Raw genomic sequence first — 21,027 nt, 5'->3', positions numbered from 1 at the left:
TTAGAAACACTAGAAAGATGGTAGCTTAGTACTTCCCCCTCAAAAATCACTCCACCAACACCTCTAATCCTCCTTAGTAGGCAACTTTTATGGAGTAGTTTGCAATTTTGATGGTTGGAACTCAAGATTGAAGCAAGAAATTGGAGTGCAAGATGAAGTCTTTTCTCTCTTTTCTCCTCTCTATGGTTCGGCCAAGCAAGAAAGAAAAATGGAGGAATTTTGGTCAAATTTTTGTTTTAGGAAAGTTAAAACAAGTTGGTCAAAGTCCAACTTCCATAGGTTTTGTGACAGCCCCACCTCCCCCTAAGGCGAACCAGAGGGTTCGGCGGACCGCCTGCCCAGCTCTCGCCAGGACTACGGAGTCGATTCACACTAACCCTATATAGTACGCGCGAGAACTCAACGAAAACGAACAATTGGGACCACCAAGGATTAAACAGAGCTTACCAAATCATACGGAAGTACGGAACGTCGATTAAACACTTATACATACATGGGAGTCTTGAACAAATGAACCAAAATACAAGCCAAAGTATTCATGCTACAGAAAATATAATTAGGGTTTCGGTACAAAGGAGCTTAACAAAATAACATATACATTAGCTCGATCCCTTTTCTTCCAAAATCGTGGTTTCAAAGTTTGTCCCTTGTAAGGAAAACAAAGATAATGGGAAGGGGTGAGCTTACGCTCAATGAAGTACCAAAATAATAGCAAGTAAGAAAACGTGGAACTTCATATTCACTTAGTCACATATGCGAATCAAATAAAGAAATGAACAAACACCATAGATAGAAAGAATACGGGTGGCTCTCAGGAGCCAAATTCCCATTTGCTTCACCGAAGCTTGATCGAAATAATAGTTGACACTCCGTCAACGCTAAAAGAGTAACCAATACCGTAGACTCCACTTTCTCCGATTCCTTACACCTCACATACCCCTACCGGGCCCGAAATCCAATCAGTTCAGAAATGGTAATACTCGAGTATACCGGAATCAAGGGTCTCAATACCCAAAGATCCCAAAACAGACTACCGTGGTTCGTTATCTAATCGACCAGGCCCTTGCCGGCCCGACTTGAGTAACTAGCCACAGGTGTTGAGCTCAGAGGTCACAAAAAGGTCGTTGGATACCAGCCTCCAAACGACGTCTGAACAGATACAGATACAGATAACATATTCAAATTTTGCATAGTAAATTGGCATATGAACAGACAAGAGAACGAGTGTGATAAAGTACACCCTCGTCTCAAACAGAATATACAGATAGTACATTCGGTCATATCACAGATTGCATATACAGACCCCAAGTTAATCAACAAATAAGGGGAGTGGTACACTCACCGGTTCAAGTACAGATACTTAAAAAGTTTTCACTTCAGATTGGCTTTAATCGCCAAGAAACCCTAAAATCATTAAAGAAAACCAATTGAAGGTGTCACATCCAAAATCGAGTAAACGGAATGCACAAGTGAGGCTCGACTACATGTCGTACGCCTTTCCATGGTAAGTACTAGTACAAAGAATAAAATATAATTTTTGACCAAAAAGGATAACAGTTGGTCCTAGGGTTACAAACAACTCCTAAAACCCATCATTTTTACCAAGATCAACTCAACTTGAAAAGATCGTGTAGCGCTAAAATTTTGGGTAGCATGCCCTCTGTATTTACCTATTTTCCCAGCCATTTATGGCTTCATTATTTTCCTCAATCAATCCCAAAGTCCTACACAATATAAATTCATCACCACAGCTGTTCAATGGGCTCAAAGTCATTCAAGTACAAAATTTAACTAGGAAAAGGACCGGAAATGCAAGTTAAGCCATAAAACCCAAAAACAGTTTTGACGTCGTTTAGCGTATTGGACACAGCTGGCACTACGATTATCGGATGGAGGTAAAATATACACCGTTTCGAAGCTAACAGAATGGGCTACAATGTTGAAGAAGGCCACTCAGTCCAGTTTGTAGTAAAACTAAGTCAAAATTGCAATGTACCAAACCAGAACCGCATAAACAGGTTAACGAACCGCATTCTGGTTAAACACCCATAAGTCAGGTTACCAAAATCCAATTCAAGTGATTCCAAAGCCATCCGAAAGTTAAGATACCAGGTTATATTTCTTAAGAAGACATCAACAACCAAATCAGTAGTATTCCTGGTCAAAACAACTAATTACAGAAGCTAATTAGAATGTTCGGGTAGAAACAGGGTAGCAGGGGTAATTCGGTCTTTTCACAGGCTACGTTGGTCCGATTGGCCTGAAATTTTGTAGGCATCTATAAAATATCATTCCCTACAACTTTCATGTTTTAACCCAAGGCTAATTCGGCATCTAACTATAAGGAACAGTACCAGTCAGAATGATTGAATTGAAACCCTAAATCCGAATTTTTCCGTTCAATGCGGAAATTTTCCGCAAACCACCACAATTTACGCATTCTAGCTTCATTCTAGATCATTTCCAACCATCATACATGGCCACACAATAGTAATCATATGAAAATAGAAAAAATCATGATTAAATAGAAAATGCACCAAATTCTACCAAAAGTCATGAAACAACACCTAAAATCATCACTTCACCTCACACATGTCAATAATTAAGCATTATTGAGTTGCAAGAAAGGTCCCTTAGTTACTCACCTTAACAACCCAAGAACAAGAGCAACTTAGCACCTTAATCCTCCAAACAACTTCACTAATCACCTCACAACCACTCACTTAAGGGTTTTTATGGAGTAAATGCAATATTAAACGGTTGGTTTGTTGGATTTGAGCGAGATTGAAGCGAGAAATTGGAGAGCTTTTCCTTTCTTTCTTCCTTGGAGAGGGCCGGCCACAAGCTTGCAAATTTTGGGTGATTTTTGGGTCAATTTTTGATTTATTTGGTAAAAGGTGAATAGTGGTCAAAAGTAAGACTTAATCATATGGTGACACTTGTCACCCTATTTAATGCATGCATATCCCTTTGTTTCCTCAACTCTAATCCATATGGTATCCACTAATTATCTCATAACACCCAGTAAATTAAATCCAGTATCCAAAACTTAACATAACTGGCCGAATTTTACCGAACTTTCCACACTAGCAGGTCCCACGTCCGATACACGTCCTTAATTCCTCAAAAACTAACCGATACTAGAAAAATCATTTAAAAACTATATTTACTCATAAAAATTATTTTTAAAATTTTCGAATAAAGAAAATGTGGAAAAAAAACGTGCAATTAATAGAAAATGAAACCTAGCAATTAAGAAAATTACGGGTTCTCACAGGTTTCTTGACACTTAGCCTTTTCTAGAGTTTTCTCTCCTTCCCTTGTCTTCCAATGGTAATTTTATCTAGCTAACCTTTAATTATCTCCTAACACCTTATAAAATAATATCCCTTTATGCAAAACTTCAACTAATCTCCAAAATTTATCGTATTTAACGCACTAGCGGGTCCCACGTCCATAATACACTTCAAACTTAACATGAACTAATTTATACCAGGAAAATGATTTAAAAACTATACTCACCTATACAAATCTCTGGAAATTAATATAATATAGTATAGTGAAGAAAATGCATGCGAAGAAATACAATAATATAAAATAAGGGAATTTTATGGGTCTCACATTCTCTCCCCCTTAAAGAAATTTCGTACTCGAAATTTTTGAACCACCAGGATCTATCCAAATCTTAGTTAAGTGGTGGAATACTGGGATCGTACCTGCTAGACTTCAGGCGAGTCAGGGACCTGATATTGTTCTAGGGAATACACCCGAGCCTGCACCTTCGGTCCAGCCCCTTCCCCCTTCAACTGTCCAGGGTTGGTTTTGGTTAACTGTCGGTTCCCATTCCCTTCTCGAGGTAGGACTGGGCAATTAGAGATCTGATGATCTGCACTCCCACAACGTAGGCATTTCCTTGCTTTCTTCCAGCAGATATCCTTCGTGTGATTCAGCCCCCACAATACCCGCAAGGACCACGGGAAGCAGAGACCGAGCCTCCCTGTGAGGCACCTCTTGATATCCCCGGAATTTTTACTCCTCCAGCTCTCCTTCCAAACTTAGAAGGTGTACTCTTATCCCCTTGCTCTAAGCTACTTTCAAGAATAGCCCCTTTTCTTCGCTTGAAAGTTTCTAACTTGTAACCTCGCACTTTCAACTCGCTGGGATTTCTCCATAGCATCACTAAATGTGTTGTGTTGGGCTACCGCTAGATCTTTTTGAATTTCTACATTCAACCCTTGAAAAAATAGCCTTATTCGCCTTTGCTCGGCCACAATTAGTTCGGGAGTAAACTTAGACAACCAAGTAAATTGGCTCTCATATTCGGTTACAGTCTGAGTTCCCTGGCGAAGCCTAATGAACTCATCTTTCTTCTTTTCTTGAGTTAGAGGAGGGACATACTTTGCATTGAACTCCCTCATGAAATTTACCCACGTCCTCGGTGTTTGTTCTCTTTCCCATTTCAGTCTTATCACATTCCACCAAGAACGGGCTACTCCCTCCAATTGGAAGACAGCAAAGGTCACTTGTCTCTCCTCGGTATAGTGTAACGCAGCAAAGATATCGATCATCTTCTCCAACCACTTCTCGGCTACGTTTGGGTCTGGTCCTCCAAGGAATTTTGGTGGGGAGAACTTTTGGAATCGTTCAAGGGTTCTATCCTCGCCCTCTACATGATTGCCAGGGTTTCTAGGTTAGTTAACAGGGTTTTGGCCTTGGTGTTCCACTACAAGGGCCAACAGTTCGGTCATACGCTGAATGGCAGCAGCTACCTGAGCATTAGGATCGACTCTATGTTTAGGATTTGGTTCAGGCGTTGGTTCCCGATTACCACCTTCATTCGAGGGTTGCCTAATTCCACGTCCACGGCCTCGTCCACAACGGGTACCCTCCATTGGTTTAACCAATCTAGGGTCAAAACACAAATATGATATTAAAAATAAATATATGCAGGAACAAGTGACAAGAAGTATATACAAATAAAAGGCAACTATACATATAACACAACCGTATCAAACAAGTCACACAGTAGCAGTCAGTCAGATACAAACAAAATAATCCCATGAAAGTAGCGGCATCGTCAAAAGTACTATGTACAAACTTGGTCAAAAGTATAAAAATAGCTAACTAAGAGCTTTCCCTAACTACCCCATTACACGGGATCAAAACATGGCTCACATGAGCTCTAACCTAGTTTCCAACCGAGCTAACGGACTCTTCCCATGGCTAAAGCTAGGTGCGTCTCCCTCTCTAGGAGCTCCATCGCCCGGAACCTCCACTTGTACATTAGCGCCAAACACTCCCTGGATTAGCACCTCACACTCATTAATAATGCCTCCGGGCCGGTCTCTAACCTCCCTGACCACCTTCGTAAGGCGGTCATTAACTACCTGCAACTGCTCTCGAAGAGCATTTATCCTCTTTTGCTCCGTCGCGATGTCCCCCTGGAGCTCGCGAATCCGGTCCGCTTGCATTCTCATGATGCCCCTCAATCTCACCATCTCAATATGATCCCTATCATGGGCACGCCTAAGCCTTCTCCTTTCATCAAGTACCGCCACAACCACATGGTCGATATAGGAGTAGTTCTGACAACGAATACAACGCCTGGTCCGACTATCGGTACTCCAGCGTCGAATCGGTCCCCCCGGTCTGTCCTCATAGTCAATGACTCAGAAACGCCTCTGAGATGGCTCACCTCCACCCTCTCGATTTGCTCCGTCCATAACCTGCAGGGATAACACAGTTTATATCTTAGACAGGGATAATCATACTTAATGACACCCTAATACATCACATGAAGTTCTGTAGAATCAAATTTCTAGCTTGCCCCGGTCATTTCTAACCTAGGCTCTCATCTATTTAGTATTCGGGTACAAGAATTCAAAATAAGATAATTCATAACTCGAGCTGGCCAATCCCGAGAGTAAATCATCTACATTTGAGGTTCCTACCTGACATACATATCTATTGTCTCCAAGTACCATGATAAAGGTTTGAAACCTATAACATTTCATGATTCACAGCTTATGCTCAAAAGAGCACTTAGTCCTTTTGTTGACCTTGGTCGATCAATCCTTGGTTTTGATGATTAACAAACCAAAATGTAGATTTGGGCTAATGTTTTTATGTGAGCAATTTGTTAGAACAGATTCTTGTGGCACAAAAGAAGAAGCAAAAACAGGGCACTCATGTGGGACGTCCGAAAGGAAGCTATCGGACGTCCGAAAGGATGAAGAACATCAAGAAGGAAATTCTGTCGGACGCTCGTGAGGAAGCATCGGACGTCCGGATGGATCGGACGCACTCCTCGGACGCACATCGATCGTCATCGGACGTCCTAAAAATTCCACGAAGATTTGATAACTCTCTGGACGACGTTCGGACACTGAAGCTCGGACGATAAAATCCCATCGGACGTCCGAACAACAACTTGACTGATTTTCGGACGATGGGATCGGACGATGACTAAGCTGTCGGACGTCCGACAGGCCAACGGCTAGTTTTGACAGCATTTAATATTTGACCGTTGGAGAGCCTTTTGGAGCCATTTCTCACCTTCTATAAACACCCCAAAGCACAAGAATACATCAGACTTTTGCCAACACAAAATACAAGCTTACAAGTGAGATTTTTGAGTAGAAAGATTCTTTGTTGGTTGTATAAGGGGTTGGGGAAGTTGGGTTGTGAGGTTGCTCAAGTGAAGGTTACTCTCTAGGAGGAGTAAAACCTTGGTGAAGGTGAACCTATCACTTGAAGTGGTAAAACCTTGGTGAAGGTTGCCTCATTTGTTTAAAATAGTTCTTAATTGGGTGAGTGATCTTTCAAGTGTAGGTTGTTGAGGGTTAACTAGAATAGTTGTAAAACTCCTTGGCTCAACCAAAGTGTGTTTGGGGTGAGGAAGGAGTGAGCCTTCACTTGTACATCTTGGTTAGCATCGCCATCTATTGAAGAGGCTATTGGATTGATATTTGGTTTGCATTTCTTATCTTTTCTCTTTAATTAAGTTTTCTTTATTGTGCTTAAATTTGATATATCTTTGTGCATCATTATGAAATTGTTTGTACTCATTGGGTTGCACCAAGCCTTACAATTGGTATCAGAGCTTGGTCTCTTTTGATCAAGCTTAACCGCTTAGAGTAAAGATCATGGCAACCATAAAAGTTTCTTTTTTAGAAGGGCAATCTATTGATAGACCACCTATGTTTAATGGTTCTCATTTTAGCATGTGGAAACAAAGAATGATGATTTTCTTACAATCCGTTTATATTGAATTATGGTATGTGGTAGAAGATGGTCCTTATGAAGTTAGAATAGTTGACTCTACCACTAATTTGAGTAGATTAAAGACTAGACAAGAATTGAATGAAAAAGACAAGAGATACCTTTTTTTGAATGCCAAGGCCATGTGTATATTGTACAATGCATTAGATGTAAATGAATCTAGTAGGATTAAAGGTTGTAAATCAGCTAAAGATATTTGGGATAAATTGTGTGTATTTCATGAAGGTAACCAAGATATTAAAGAACAAAAGAAATCTTTACTTGTTTCTCAATATGAATTTTTCAAAATGCATCCTCTTGAAAATGTTGATAAGATGTGTAGTAGATTTTGTGACATTATTCAAGATCTTAAATTGCTTGGAAAAGAATATTCTTTGGGAGAGAAAAATAGAAAGATTTTGAATGCCTTGCCAAAAGAATGGGAAAACAAAATAAATGCTATAGAAGAGGCAAAGGATTTAAATTCTATGTCCATTGAATCTCTTGTGAATTCCCTAACCTCTTATGAATTAAAGCTGAAATTCAAAGTGCAAGAGGAAGAAAATGCAAGAATGTATAAGAGAGGCATAGCTTTTAAAGCATCTCAAGTGGGGGATAACCCATCCTTCATGGGTAATGAAAACATGGAAGTGGACAATGATATAACTCCTCACATCAAAAGTTTCAAGAAGATCTTCAACAAGAGAAGTTCAAGAGGAGATTGCAAAATTACATGGGATGAATGCAATTCAAAAAGAGAAAAAGAAGAGTTGGCACAAATGGCACTAATGGCCTTTGGAGAAGATGAGGTAAATTCTTATCACTCTTCTTGTGATGAAGATAATGAAGATGATGATGTGAAAATTCTTATGATTAAAATGCATAAAAGCTTGAGAAAATCTTATGCTAAAAATAAAGATTTGAAAACAAAAATAAATGATTTGTTGGAAGAAAATTCCAAACTTTTTCAAGAAAACAAATGTTTGAGAATTGAAAATGATGATTTAAAAAATCAAAAAAGTGTTTTTGATTGCAAAAATAATTTGAAAAGGAAGTTGGAAGAGAAAACAAAGTTTTATGAAAAAATGTTGGAGGAACAAAATTTGTTAAAGAAAATAATTAATGACTTGAACGAGTTTCTCCAAAATGAAAAACAAATGTTTTCTCAAACAAAAGAAAGCAAATCTTTTCAAGGCACAAATAAGTTTGCTATGATAAGAAGTAAGAAAATTAGTTGCATTAAATCCACCAATGTGCAAAATACTTCTATCATGTGTCACTTTTGTTGCAAATTTGGACATATGCAAAATGATTGCTATGTAAAGAAAAATATGAGAAAAGGCATGAAATCCATGTGGATTGCTAGATCATGTCGTATTAACTCCCAAGGACCCTATAAAGAAAGGGTACCAAATGAAATTTCTCATATTTAGGTACATCATGAAGATTTGATCCAAGAAGTGCTAAATGGTTGTAAGTACATTTGAAAATTTTGATATTCAATATGGTCTTGATTTGAAAAATAAAGGGGGAGTTTGTTTTTTGATTGATGCCAAAAGGGGGAGTAGGATTTATTGAAATTTCTTTGTATGTTGGCACTTTCTAAGGGGGAGCTTTAATTGAACTTATTTGATAAAAGAAATCTTCATTTTGTCTGTCATCATCAAAAAGGGGGAGATTGTTGACCTTGGTCGATCAATCCTTGGTTTTGATGATTAACAAACCAAAATGTAGATTTGGGCTAATGTTTTTATGTGAGCAATTTGTTAGAACAGATTCTTGTGGCACAAAAGAAGAAGCAAAAACAGGGCACTCATGTGGGACGTCCGAAAGGAAGCTATCGGACGTCCGAAAGGATGAAGAACATCAAGAAGGAAATTCTGTCGGACGCTCGTGAGGAAGCATCGGACGTCCGGATGGATCGGACGCACTCCTCGGACGCACATCGATCGTGTCGGACGTCCTAAAAATTCCACGAAGATTTGATAACTCTCTGGACGACGTTCGGACACAGAAGCTCGGACGATAAAATCCCATCGAACGTCCGAACAACAACTTGACTGATTTTCGGACGATGGGATCGGACGATGACTAAGCTGTCGGACGTCCGACAGGCCAACGGCTAGTTTCGACAGCATTTAATATTTGACCGTTGGAGAGCCTTTTGGAGCCATTTCTCACCTTCTATAAATACCCCAAAACACAAGAATACATCAGACTTTTGCCAACACAAAATACAAGCTTACAAGTGAGATTTTTGAGTAGAAAGATTCTTTGTTGGTTGTATAAGGGGTTGGGGAAGTTGGGTTGTGAGGTTGCTCAAGTGAAGGTTACTCTCTAGGAGGAGTAAAACCTTGGTGAAGGTGGAACCTATCACTTGAAGTGGTAAAACTTGGTGAAGGTTGCCTCATTTGTTTAAAATAGTTCTTAATTGGGTGAGTGATCTTTCAAGTGTAGGTTGTTGAGGGGTTAACTAGAATAGTTGTAAACTCCTTGGCTCAACCAAAGTGTGTTTGGGGTGAGGAAGGAGTGAGCCTTCACTTGTACATCTTGTTAGCATCGCCATCTATTGAAGAGGCTATTGGATTGATATTTGGTTTGCATTTCTTATCTTTTCTCTTTAATTAAGTTTTCTTTATTGTGCTTAAATTTGATATATCTTTGTGCATCATTGTGAAATTGTTTGTACTCATTGGGTTGCACCAAGCCTTACACCTTTACACTCATTCACGAAATCAGGACCATAACACCACTTGGTTCAAGCTCGCTCCGCGTAAAGACCACTCAAAATAGCTCTGATACCACCTGTGACAGCCCTAGCTTCCCCTAGGACGTACCCCAAGGGTTAGCAAACTGCCTGTCCCGCTCTCGCCAGGACTATTAAGCCGAAACACATGTAAACCCTACCGAACGCGCAATAAAACTTTGATTCTTTCCAACGGATACAGGAAAAGTACACATAGCCGGAGAAACATGCATTTCAATTAATATACGTAACCATACGCTTGCATAAATATAGACATTGGAGTCTTTACAAAGCCCAAAATGTTATTCTTGATTAAAATACAGTTAGGGTTTACTATTACAGAGTAGCTTAACAAAAAAATAGCTATAACTAGGTCTACTCTTTTCTTCAAAAATCACGGTTCCAAAATATTGTTTCTTATAAGAGAAACAAAAAATAACGGGGGTGAGTTTACGCTCAATGAGGTACCACAAATACAAGCACCCAAGAATCACAAAAGTACAATTGTACTCAATCAAATATTGCCATCAAATATAGAGGAATGAACACCACAGATAAATAGGAAGTAAAAGGATACAGATGGCTCTCAAGTGCCAATTTCCTCTTTTGCATCACCAGAGATTGATTGAGTAGTAGTTGACACTCCGTCAACTTTCAAGGAACTAACCAATCCAGTAGAGCACCACTTTACACCAAATTCCATCCACCCAACATACCCCTTACGGGGCATGAACGCCTCAACAGGAACAGAGGTGGTAATACTCGAGTATACCAGGAATCCAGAGTCTCCAATACTTAAAGATTCCAAAGAAACAGACCCCCATGGTTTCTTAATTTTTCTTGACCAAGCCCCTTGCTGGCTCGATTCAATTAACTACCAATGGGGTCGAGCTCAGATTTAACAGGAAGTTCGTTGGATACAAGCCTCCAAACGACATCAGATCATACACAAGTAACAGATTCAGTTGTATATAGGAATACAGGAACCAGACAAACAGACGAGAGAGCGAGTGTGATAAAGTACACCCTCGTCTCATTCAAACTAAACAGAGGTCACAGTTATTCAAGTCACAGATTGCAAGTACAAGTAAACCAGTTAAACAACAAGTCATGCGAGTGGTACACTCACCAGATCAAGTAAAAATAACTTCAAAAGTTTCCTCCCGAAGTACGCCCTTGGTCACCGGCATGTCCTAGAACAATCAAGGAAAAACAGTTGAGATTCAACTCCAAAACCTAGTGAACGGAATTCACAAGTGAGACTCGGTTACGAGTCATGGGCCTATCCAAATGAACCACTAATGCAAAGCAAAAATACGGTTTCGAAGTGAAAAGGTAACAGTTGGTCCTAAAGATACGAACGACCCCAAAACCCTTCACTTCTACCCGAAAACCATACCTATAATGATTTACCAACTCCAAACTTAAAGTGGGAAATGAAAGCAAGAACTGTTTTAAGAAAACAAAATTTTCCAGTTTTGCACAACACTATTTGAAAAATCATATCTCAAGATTCTTAAGTGCAAAATTGATAAACTTTATACCGTTAGAAAATAGATTCAAAGGGTTACAAGTTCTTGGAAGACACATTTGTAAGATTCAGTCCACACATTAGTCAAATTCGAGCCTCAAATTGCTGCTTCATCTAGTAAAAGATAGAACAGGTTTGCAATTTCAGTCAATTTTGAAAAATCACAGATATTCAAGAAATTAGAGAAAAAGGTTGAAATTTTCACGGTTGATAATACACTGACTCTAGTTTAAAACGCAATAAGCAGAACTAAATTCCAACCTTTCTATCACAAGATATAGCAGTTTTCCCAAGACTGCCCAAGGTTTCCTGCGGACAAATTTTCAGCAGCACCTCCTTTGTTTTTACTAAGTTTTTCCAGCCAATTCAAGGCTTCAATCTTACCACAAAACAACCTCAACTCAAGCATATACATATCAAGTCAACGACTTACCAAATCAAGCGCATAACCATCACCTACTCAAGCTAGCAATTGAAACCCTAAGCTGAAATTTAGGCACACAAGCTGAAATTTTTCGTGGGCAAGCAAAACTAGCATATAAAAACTCAATATTATACATAACAAAACTATCAATCCATGACCAATGCTCAAACACCAAATAAGAGCAGTAAATTCACCATAAAACTGAAATTTCCCATGTCACCACCTCAACTCATGGAATATTGCACAAAACTACACATTTAACAACCCTAAGCCACAAATATGCAATTATTGGAAGCAAAGAGGGATTTTTTTTGGCAAGTTACCTTAGAAACACTAGAAAGATGGTAGCTTAGTACTTCCCCCTCAAAAATCACTCCACCAACACCTCTAATCCTCCTTAGTAGGCAACTTTTATGGAGTAGTTTGCAATTTTGATGGTTGGAACTCAAGATTGAAGCAAGAAATTGGAGTGCAAGATGAAGTCTTTTCTCTCTTTTCTCCTCTCTATGGTTCGGCCAAGCAAGAAAGAAAAATGGAGGAATTTTGGTCAAATTTTTGTTTTAGGAAAGTTAAAACAAGTTGGTCAAAGTCCAACTTCCATAGGTTTTGTGACAGCCCCACCTCCCCCTAAGGCGAACCAGAGGGTTCGGCGGACCGCCTGCCCAGCTCTCGCCAGGACTACGGAGTCGATTCACACTAACCCTATATAGTACGCGCGAGAACTCAACGAAAACGAACAATTGGGACCACCAAGGATTAAACAGAGCTTACCAAATCATACGGAAGTACGGAACGTCGATTAAACACTTATACATACATGGGAGTCTTGAACAAATGAACCAAAATACAAGCCAAAGTATTCATGCTACAGAAAATATAATTAGGGTTTCGGTACAAAGGAGCTTAACAAAATAACATATACATTAGCTCGATCCCTTTTCTTCCAAAATCGTGGTTTCAAAGTTTGTCCCTTGTAAGGAAAACAAAGATAATGGGAAGGGGTGAGCTTACGCTCAATGAAGTACCAAAATAATAGCAAGTAAGAAAACGTGGAACTTCATATTCACTTAGTCACATATGCGAATCAAATAAAGAAATGAACAAACACCATAGATAGAAAGAATACGGGTGGCTCTCAGGAGCCAAATTCCCATTTGCTTCACCGAAGCTTGATCGAAATAATAGTTGACACTCCGTCAACGCTAAAAGAGTAACCAATACCGTAGACTCCACTTTCTCCGATTCCTTACACCTCACATACCCCTACCGGGCCCGAAATCCAATCAGTTCAGAAATGGTAATACTCGAGTATACCGGAATCAAGGGTCTCAATACCCAAAGATCCCAAAACAGACTACCGTGGTTCGTTATCTAATCGACCAGGCCCTTGCCGGCCCGACTTGAGTAACTAGCCACAGGTGTTGAGCTCAGAGGTCACAAAAAGGTCGTTGGATACCAGCCTCCAAACGACGTCTGAACAGATACAGATACAGATAACATATTCAAATTTTGCATAGTAAATTGGCATATGAACAGACAAGAGAACGAGTGTGATAAAGTACACCCTCGTCTCAAACAGAATATACAGATAGTACATTCGGTCATATCACAGATTGCATATACAGACCCCAAGTTAATCAACAAATAAGGGGAGTGGTACACTCACCGGTTCAAGTACAGATACTTAAAAAGTTTTCACTTCAGATTGGCTTTAATCGCCAAGAAACCCTAAAATCATTAAAGAAAACCAATTGAAGGTGTCACATCCAAAATCGAGTAAACGGAATGCACAAGTGAGGCTCGACTACATGTCGTACGCCTTTCCATGGTAAGTACTAGTACAAAGAATAAAATATAATTTTTGACCAAAAAGGATAACAGTTGGTCCTAGGGTTACAAACAACTCCTAAAACCCATCATTTTTACCAAGATCAACTCAACTTGAAAGAATCGTGTAGCGCTAAAATTTTGGGCAGCATGCCCTCTGTATTTACCTATTTTCCCAGCCATTTATGGCTTCATTATTTTCCTCAATCAATCCCAAAGTCCTACACAATATAAATTCATCACCACAGCTGTTCAATGGGCTCAAAGTCATTCAAGTACAAAATTTAACTAGGAAAAGGACCGGAAATGCAACCACTTCTCAGCTACGTTTGGGTCTGGTCCTCTAAGGAATTTTGGTGGGGAGAACTTTTGGAATCGTTCAAGGGTTCTATCCTTGCCCTCTACATGATTGCCAGGGTTTCTAGGTTAGTTAACAGGGTTTTGGCCTTGGTGTTCCAGTACAAGGGCCAACAGTTCGGTCATACGCTGAATGGCAGCAGCTACCTGAGCATTAGGATCGACTCTATGTTTAGGATTTGGTTCAGGCGTTGGTTCCTGATTACCACCTTCATTCGAGGGTTGCCTAATTCCACGTCCACGGCCTCGTCCACAACGTGTACCCTCCATTGGTTTAACCAATCTAGGGTCGAAACACAAATATGATATTAAAAATAAATATATGCAGGAACAAGTGATAAGAAGTATATACAAATAAAAGGCAACTATGCATATAACACAACTGTATCAAACAAGTCACACAGTAGCAGTCAATCAGATACAAACAAAATAATCCCATGAAAGTAGCGGCATCGTCAAAAGTACTATGTACAAACTTGGCCAAAAGTATAAAAATAGCTAACTAAGAGCTTTCCCTAACTACCCCATTACACGGGATCAAAACATGGCTCACATGAGCTCTAACCTAGTTTCCAACCGAGCTAATGGACTCTCCCCATGGCTAGAGCTAGGTGCGTCTCCCTCTCTAGGAGCTCCATCGCCCGGAACCTCCACTTGTACATTAGCGCCAAACACTTCCTGGATTAGCACCTCACACTCATTAATAATGCCTCCGGGCCGGTCTCTAACCTCCCTGACCACCTTCGTAAGGCGGTCATTAACTACCTGCAACTGCTCTCGAAGAGCATTTGTCCTCTTTTGCTCCGTCGCGATATCCCCCTGGAGCTCGCGAATCCAGTCCGCTTGCATTCTCATGATGCCCCTCAGTCTCACCATCTCAATGTGATCCCTATCATGGGCACGCCTAAGCCTTTCCCTTTCATCAAGTACCGCCACAACCACATGGTCGATATAGGAGTAGTTCTGACAACGAGTACAACGCCTGGTCCGACTATCGGTACTCCAGCGTCGAATCGGTCCCCCCGATCTGTCCTCATAGTCAATGACTCAGAAACGCCTCTGAGATGGCTCACCTCCACCCTCTCGATTTGCTCCGTCCATAACCTGCAAGGATAACACAGTTTATATCTTAGACAGGGATTATCATACTTAATGACACCCTAATACATCACATGAAGTTCTGTAGAATCAAATTTCTAGTTTGCCCCGGTCATTTCTAACCTAGGCTCTCATCTATTTAGTATTTGGGTACAAGAATTCAAAATAAGATAATTCATAACTCGAGTTGGCCAATCCCAAGAGTAAATCATCTACATTTGAGGTTCCTACCTGACATACATATCTATTGTCTCCAAGTACCATGATAAAGGTTTGAAACCTATAACATTTCATGATTCATAGCTTATGCTCAAAAGAGCACTTAGTCCTTTACACGCATTCACGAAATTAGGACCATAACATCACTTGGTTCAAGCTCGCTCCGCGCAAAGACCATGTGACAGCCCCACTTTCCCCTAAGGCGTACCAAAGGGGTTAGCAGACTGCCTGCCCAACTCTCGCCAGGTCTACTATGATGGTTATATACAATCGAAAACGTTCCAGAAGATATTAGCGCGCTCAAATGATTCAAAATTCACAAAACGGAAAATGAAAAATCGGAGCCGCACATAAATAGTTTCGGCCACGTCACAATTCGGCCGGATTGGAGGCAGTGACCAACTGCTCGGATTCAAAAAATCCAAGACAATCCGGCCAGCAATCCGACCAAGATCTGGCCGGATTTTCGGCCGGATTCCCCTTTGCCTTTCCCGCCAAAAATTTTTCTTTTGTTGTTCAAAATCCGATCTTGTCCGAAACCCAACCGATTACCAACAAATCATACAAACCTTGAAATTGAACCTTTACAAACCAAAATAACACATGAACATTACCAAACACGTTTATACACATATAGTTGCAAATTTACAACTCAAAAGGAAATGTTGAATCCAAATACACTTAAGGTTTTCCACCCATCGAGGAGCTATACCAAAGAATATTAATCAAGCTCAACTCGGCTTCAAAATCACAGTTTCCCAAAAGTTATTCATCTCCCTGTAAGGAACACAAAGGCAATAGAGTGAGCTTTCGCCCAATGAGGTACCATCACCCACGTAACGAAGTTCATATAAGCACAAAGCTACTCAATCCCAATACATTCAATAAGTGAGTTAACTAACACCACATTTTAATAAAGATTTTTAAAAGGATACGGACAGCTCTCAAGAGCCCTTTTCCTCGCTTGCCGTACTTGATCTCACCCCGTTGACCCCCCGTCAACGCCTAAGAAGTAACCAATACTGTAGACTCCATTTTCTCCAATTTCCTTCCACCTCACATACCCCTACCAGATCCGAACTCCAACCAGTTCAAAATGGTAATACTCGAGTATACCGGAATCAAGAGTCTCATACCCAATGATTCAATAGAAACAGTCCCCATGGCTTGTCAATCTCCTCGACCATGCCCTTGCTGGCTCGAGTCAATCGACTGCCGATGGGGTTGAACTCAGAGTCAACAGTAAAAGTCATTGGATACACGTCCAAACGACACCAGTTCAAGTATATTCAAGAGACATTCAATTGATACAGTAAACAGTCGCATAAGCCATAGAGTGCGAGAGTGATAAAGTACACCCTCGTCTCAACCAATCTTAGCAGTATACACAAGCATTCAAATCATAGATTTCAAGTATAATAAAGCCATGAAGTAACAACCATGTGAGTAGTACACTCACCGATCAAATAAAGAGAGTTTTCACAAATTTCCACCCAACGAGCGCCTTGAGTCACCGGCACGCCCTAAAACATTCAAAAAAACACAATGAGACTCGAATACGAGTCATAAACCCAAACCACACATCACTAATGTAAAACCAAAATAACTTGAAAATAATATAAGGAACACTTGGTGCTAAAGGTTTGGATGACCCGAAAGTCACTAACTAACACTCTAAGCAACCCAATTCCTAGAAATCATATGGACCTAAAATTTGGACAGCATTTCCCCTTAAAATTTCAGATTTCCATCCTACAATTCATCATTCATTTTCAACCAACACAACCACAAGTATAAGTACAAGTCCTATGCCATTCAATACACCTTATTAGGGTTACAATACCCTTTAAACAAAGCCAATTCAAGAGTTCCATAATAACCCTAGAAAAGCCCCAATTCAAAACCCTAAATCTGAAATTTTCCGCACAAACCAGAAATTTTTCGCAAACAATCATATCCAACATATCCAAGCTCCATTTTACTCTATAACAAGCCCTCAATCCATGACTAACCAATGATTATCATATAAAACAGAAAAATATCTATAATAATTCAAAAATCCATCAAAACTCCACTTTCAACCATAAACCTACCATAAATCAACATATTTAGCCACCAAAGTCACTAATTTAACATTATCAAGAATAAAGGAAGAATCTCTTAGCAACTCACCTTGAAAACTCAAGAAAAGAAGCAACTTAGCACCTCCTCTTTCCAAACCACTCCCCCCACTTCCTCAAACCTACCTAACTAAGGGTTTTTATGGTGTAATTTGAAGTTTGAACGGTTAAATCACAAGATTTGTGCAAGAAATGGAAGATGAAAGTTGAAGCTTGCTCTCTTATTCTCTCTTGAAGAGCTCGACCAAGAAGGAAAGAAATGGGAATGAATTTTGGGTCAATTTTTGGATATTTGGTAAAGTTGGGTAAGATGGTCAAAGTCCAAGATCTAATCACAAAGTGACACTTGTCACCTTTTTGGTTTAAAGCTATCCCTTTGTCCCTCCAACATCAATCCATTTAGGTAACCTCTAATTACCTCTTAACACCTAGTAAATTAATCCCTGTAAACAAAACTTAACCTAATTGGCCGAATTTTATCGCACTTAACGCAAAAGCGGGTCCCACGTCCAATATGCACTCCTAAAATCTCAAGAACTAACTTGTACTAGAAAAATAATTTTAAAACTATATTTACTTAATAAAATTATCTAGAAAAATTTCCTAATAAAGAAAATATAGAAAATGCGTGCAATTAAAAAAAATAAAGCCTAGAAAATAAGAAAATTCCCGGGTTCTCACACTCTCTCCCCCTTAAAAGAATTTCGTCCTCAAAATTTCTCACCTTGATTCCCAAACAGTTCAGGGTATTTCTTTTGCATTTCTTCTTCCACCTCCCAGGTAACCTCTTCTATCCCATGATTTCTCCACAAGATTTTCACAACCTTTCGGTCAAGCAACTGTACATGTTTCTCTTCGTAGGTGAGTGACTCATCTATCTCAATTTCCTCCGGTTGTAAGATGTGAGAAGGGTCGGGATAATACTTCTTAAGCATTGAGACGTGGAAGACGTCGTGAATCCTGGACAAACTTGATGGTAGTTCAAGTCGATGCGCTACTTTCCCAATTCTCTGAAGAATTTTGAAAGGTCCAACGAACCTCGGGTGAAGTCTCTTTCCTCTACCCGCCGTGACGCTTCGTAACGGTGTGACCTTAAGAAAAACACGGTCCCCAACTTCGAACTCCAGATCTTTTCTTCGATTGTCTGCGTAGCTCTTCTGTCGGTTTTGAGCTGTTTGGAGTCTTTGTCGTATCAACTTGACTTTTTCTCGTGCATCCTCCATCCATGGAATAGTTGTTGGATCTAGAACCTTCTTTTCACCGACTTCCTCCCAATAGATCGGTGACCGGCACTTTCTCCCGTAAAGCGCTTCGTATGGGGCCATTTGAATTGACGAATGGTAACTATTATTGTAAGCAAACTCTACTAAGGTCATATGTTGACCCTAGTTACCCCCAAAATCCAGAATACAAGTCCTTAACATATCCTCAAGAGTTTGAATTGTTCACTCCGATTGTCCATCCGTTTGGGGATGATAAGTGGTACTAAGGTTGAGTTTAGTACCCAAGGTCTCTTGAAATTTCTGCCAAAATCTAGACACAAAGCTGGGATCTCTATCCGAAACAATGCTCACAGGAACTCCATGTAGTCTTATGATCTCGTCCATATACACCTGAGTCAATTTGTCCATAGAATACTTCATGTTTACCGGCAAGAAATTGGCCGATTTGGTTAACCGATCGACGATCACCCAAACGGCATCATGTTCTCGCTGCATTCGCGGCAAACCTGAAACGAAGTCCATTGTAATGTTTTCCCACTTCCATTCGGGTATCTCAAGAGGTTGTAACAATCCAGATGGTTTTTGATGTTCTGCCTTAACTTGTTGGCAGACGAGACATTTTTGCACGTATTGAGCAATTTCTTTCTTCATGTTGTCCCACCAATAGACTCCTTTTAGGTTCTGGTACATCTTGCTACTACTGGGATGGATCGTATACTTGGACCAATGAGTTTCCTCTAAGATCTCCCTCTTTAACACTTCATCTTTAGGCACCACCACTCGGTTTCGGTATTTCAAAACTCTCTCGGGATTGAAGTTAAAATCTGTTAATTCCCTTTTTCCTACTTTCTCTCCCCACTTCCGTACCATAGAATCTTCCTTCTGGGCTTCTTTAATCTGCTCTAGTAAAGTGGACGTTACTTTAACATTACCAAAAATCACCTTATGTCTTCCAAGACAGGGTTTTCACTCACAAATCAATTGTAACAGATCCCATTCCTTAATCATTAACCCCGTTACCTGAGCCTTTCGACTCAAGGCATCGGCCACTACGTTAGCTTTTCCCGGATGGTAGTTAATGGTGTAGTCGTAATCCTCCAAAAATTCCATCCACCGTCGCTGCCTCATATTCAATTCCTTTTGCGAGAAGAGGTACCTAAGGCTCTTATGGTCTGAGTAAACCTCGAAAGTTACCCCGTATAGATAGTGTCTCCATTTTTTCAAAGCAAAAACAACTGCGGCTAACTCTAGGTCGTGGGTTGGGTAGTTCTACTCGTGGGGTTTCAATTTTCTGGAGGCAAAAGATATCACATTCTGGTTTTGCATTAGCACACACCCTAGACCTTCCCGCGAAGCGTCGGTATAAATGGTAAAACCGTCTATTCCGTTAGGCAAAGCTAGAATCGGTGCCATGGTTAATCTTTTCTTTAACTCTCGAAAACTTGCTTCACATCTAGCAAACCACATGAAACGACCATTTTTCTTCGTCAGGTCGGTTAAAGGACCGACAAGCTTGGAAAAGTCCTTAATAAAGCGCTTATAGTAGCCAACCAGCCCTAGAAAACTACGAATCTCCATGGGATTTTCAGGCCTCTTCCAATCAGTCACGACCTCTACTTTCGCCAGGTCAACAGTGATGCCCTATTGGAAAATTACGTGCCCTAAGAAAGAAATTTTCTCCAGCCAAAACTTGCACTTACTAAACTTGGCATACAACTGATGCTCTCTTAGGGTTTGCAAAATGACTCTTAAATGCTGCTTATGCTCCTCCCGAGTCTTTGAGTAGACCAGAATGTCATCAATAAAGATAACTACAAATCGATCCAAGTAGGGCTTAAAAACCCTATGCATTAAATCCATGAAGGCGGCAGGGGCATTGGTCAGTCCAAAGGGCATGACTGCGAATTCAAAATGCCCGTATCTAGAATTGAAGGCAGTTTTTGGTGTGTCCTCCTTCCTAATTAGCAATTGATAATATCCCTGTCGGAGGTCTAATTTCGAAAAGACCACTGCCCCTTGCAACTGGTCAAACAACTCATCAATATGAGGCAGTGGATATTTATTTTTAACCGTTACATTATTCAGCCCCCGATAGTCTATACACATCCGCAAACCCCCATCCTTTTCTTTACAAATAACACAGGGGCTTCCCAAGGAGACCCACTCTCTCGAATGAACCCTCACTCCAAAAGGTCTTGTAACTGCAACTTTAACTCCCTAAG

This window comes from Coffea eugenioides, chromosome 11, assembly GCF_003713205.1.
Source record: "Coffea eugenioides isolate CCC68of chromosome 11, Ceug_1.0, whole genome shotgun sequence".
Classification (NCBI taxonomy): Eukaryota; Viridiplantae; Streptophyta; class Magnoliopsida; order Gentianales; family Rubiaceae; genus Coffea; species Coffea eugenioides.
Note: the sequence above shows the minus strand (reverse complement) of the source record.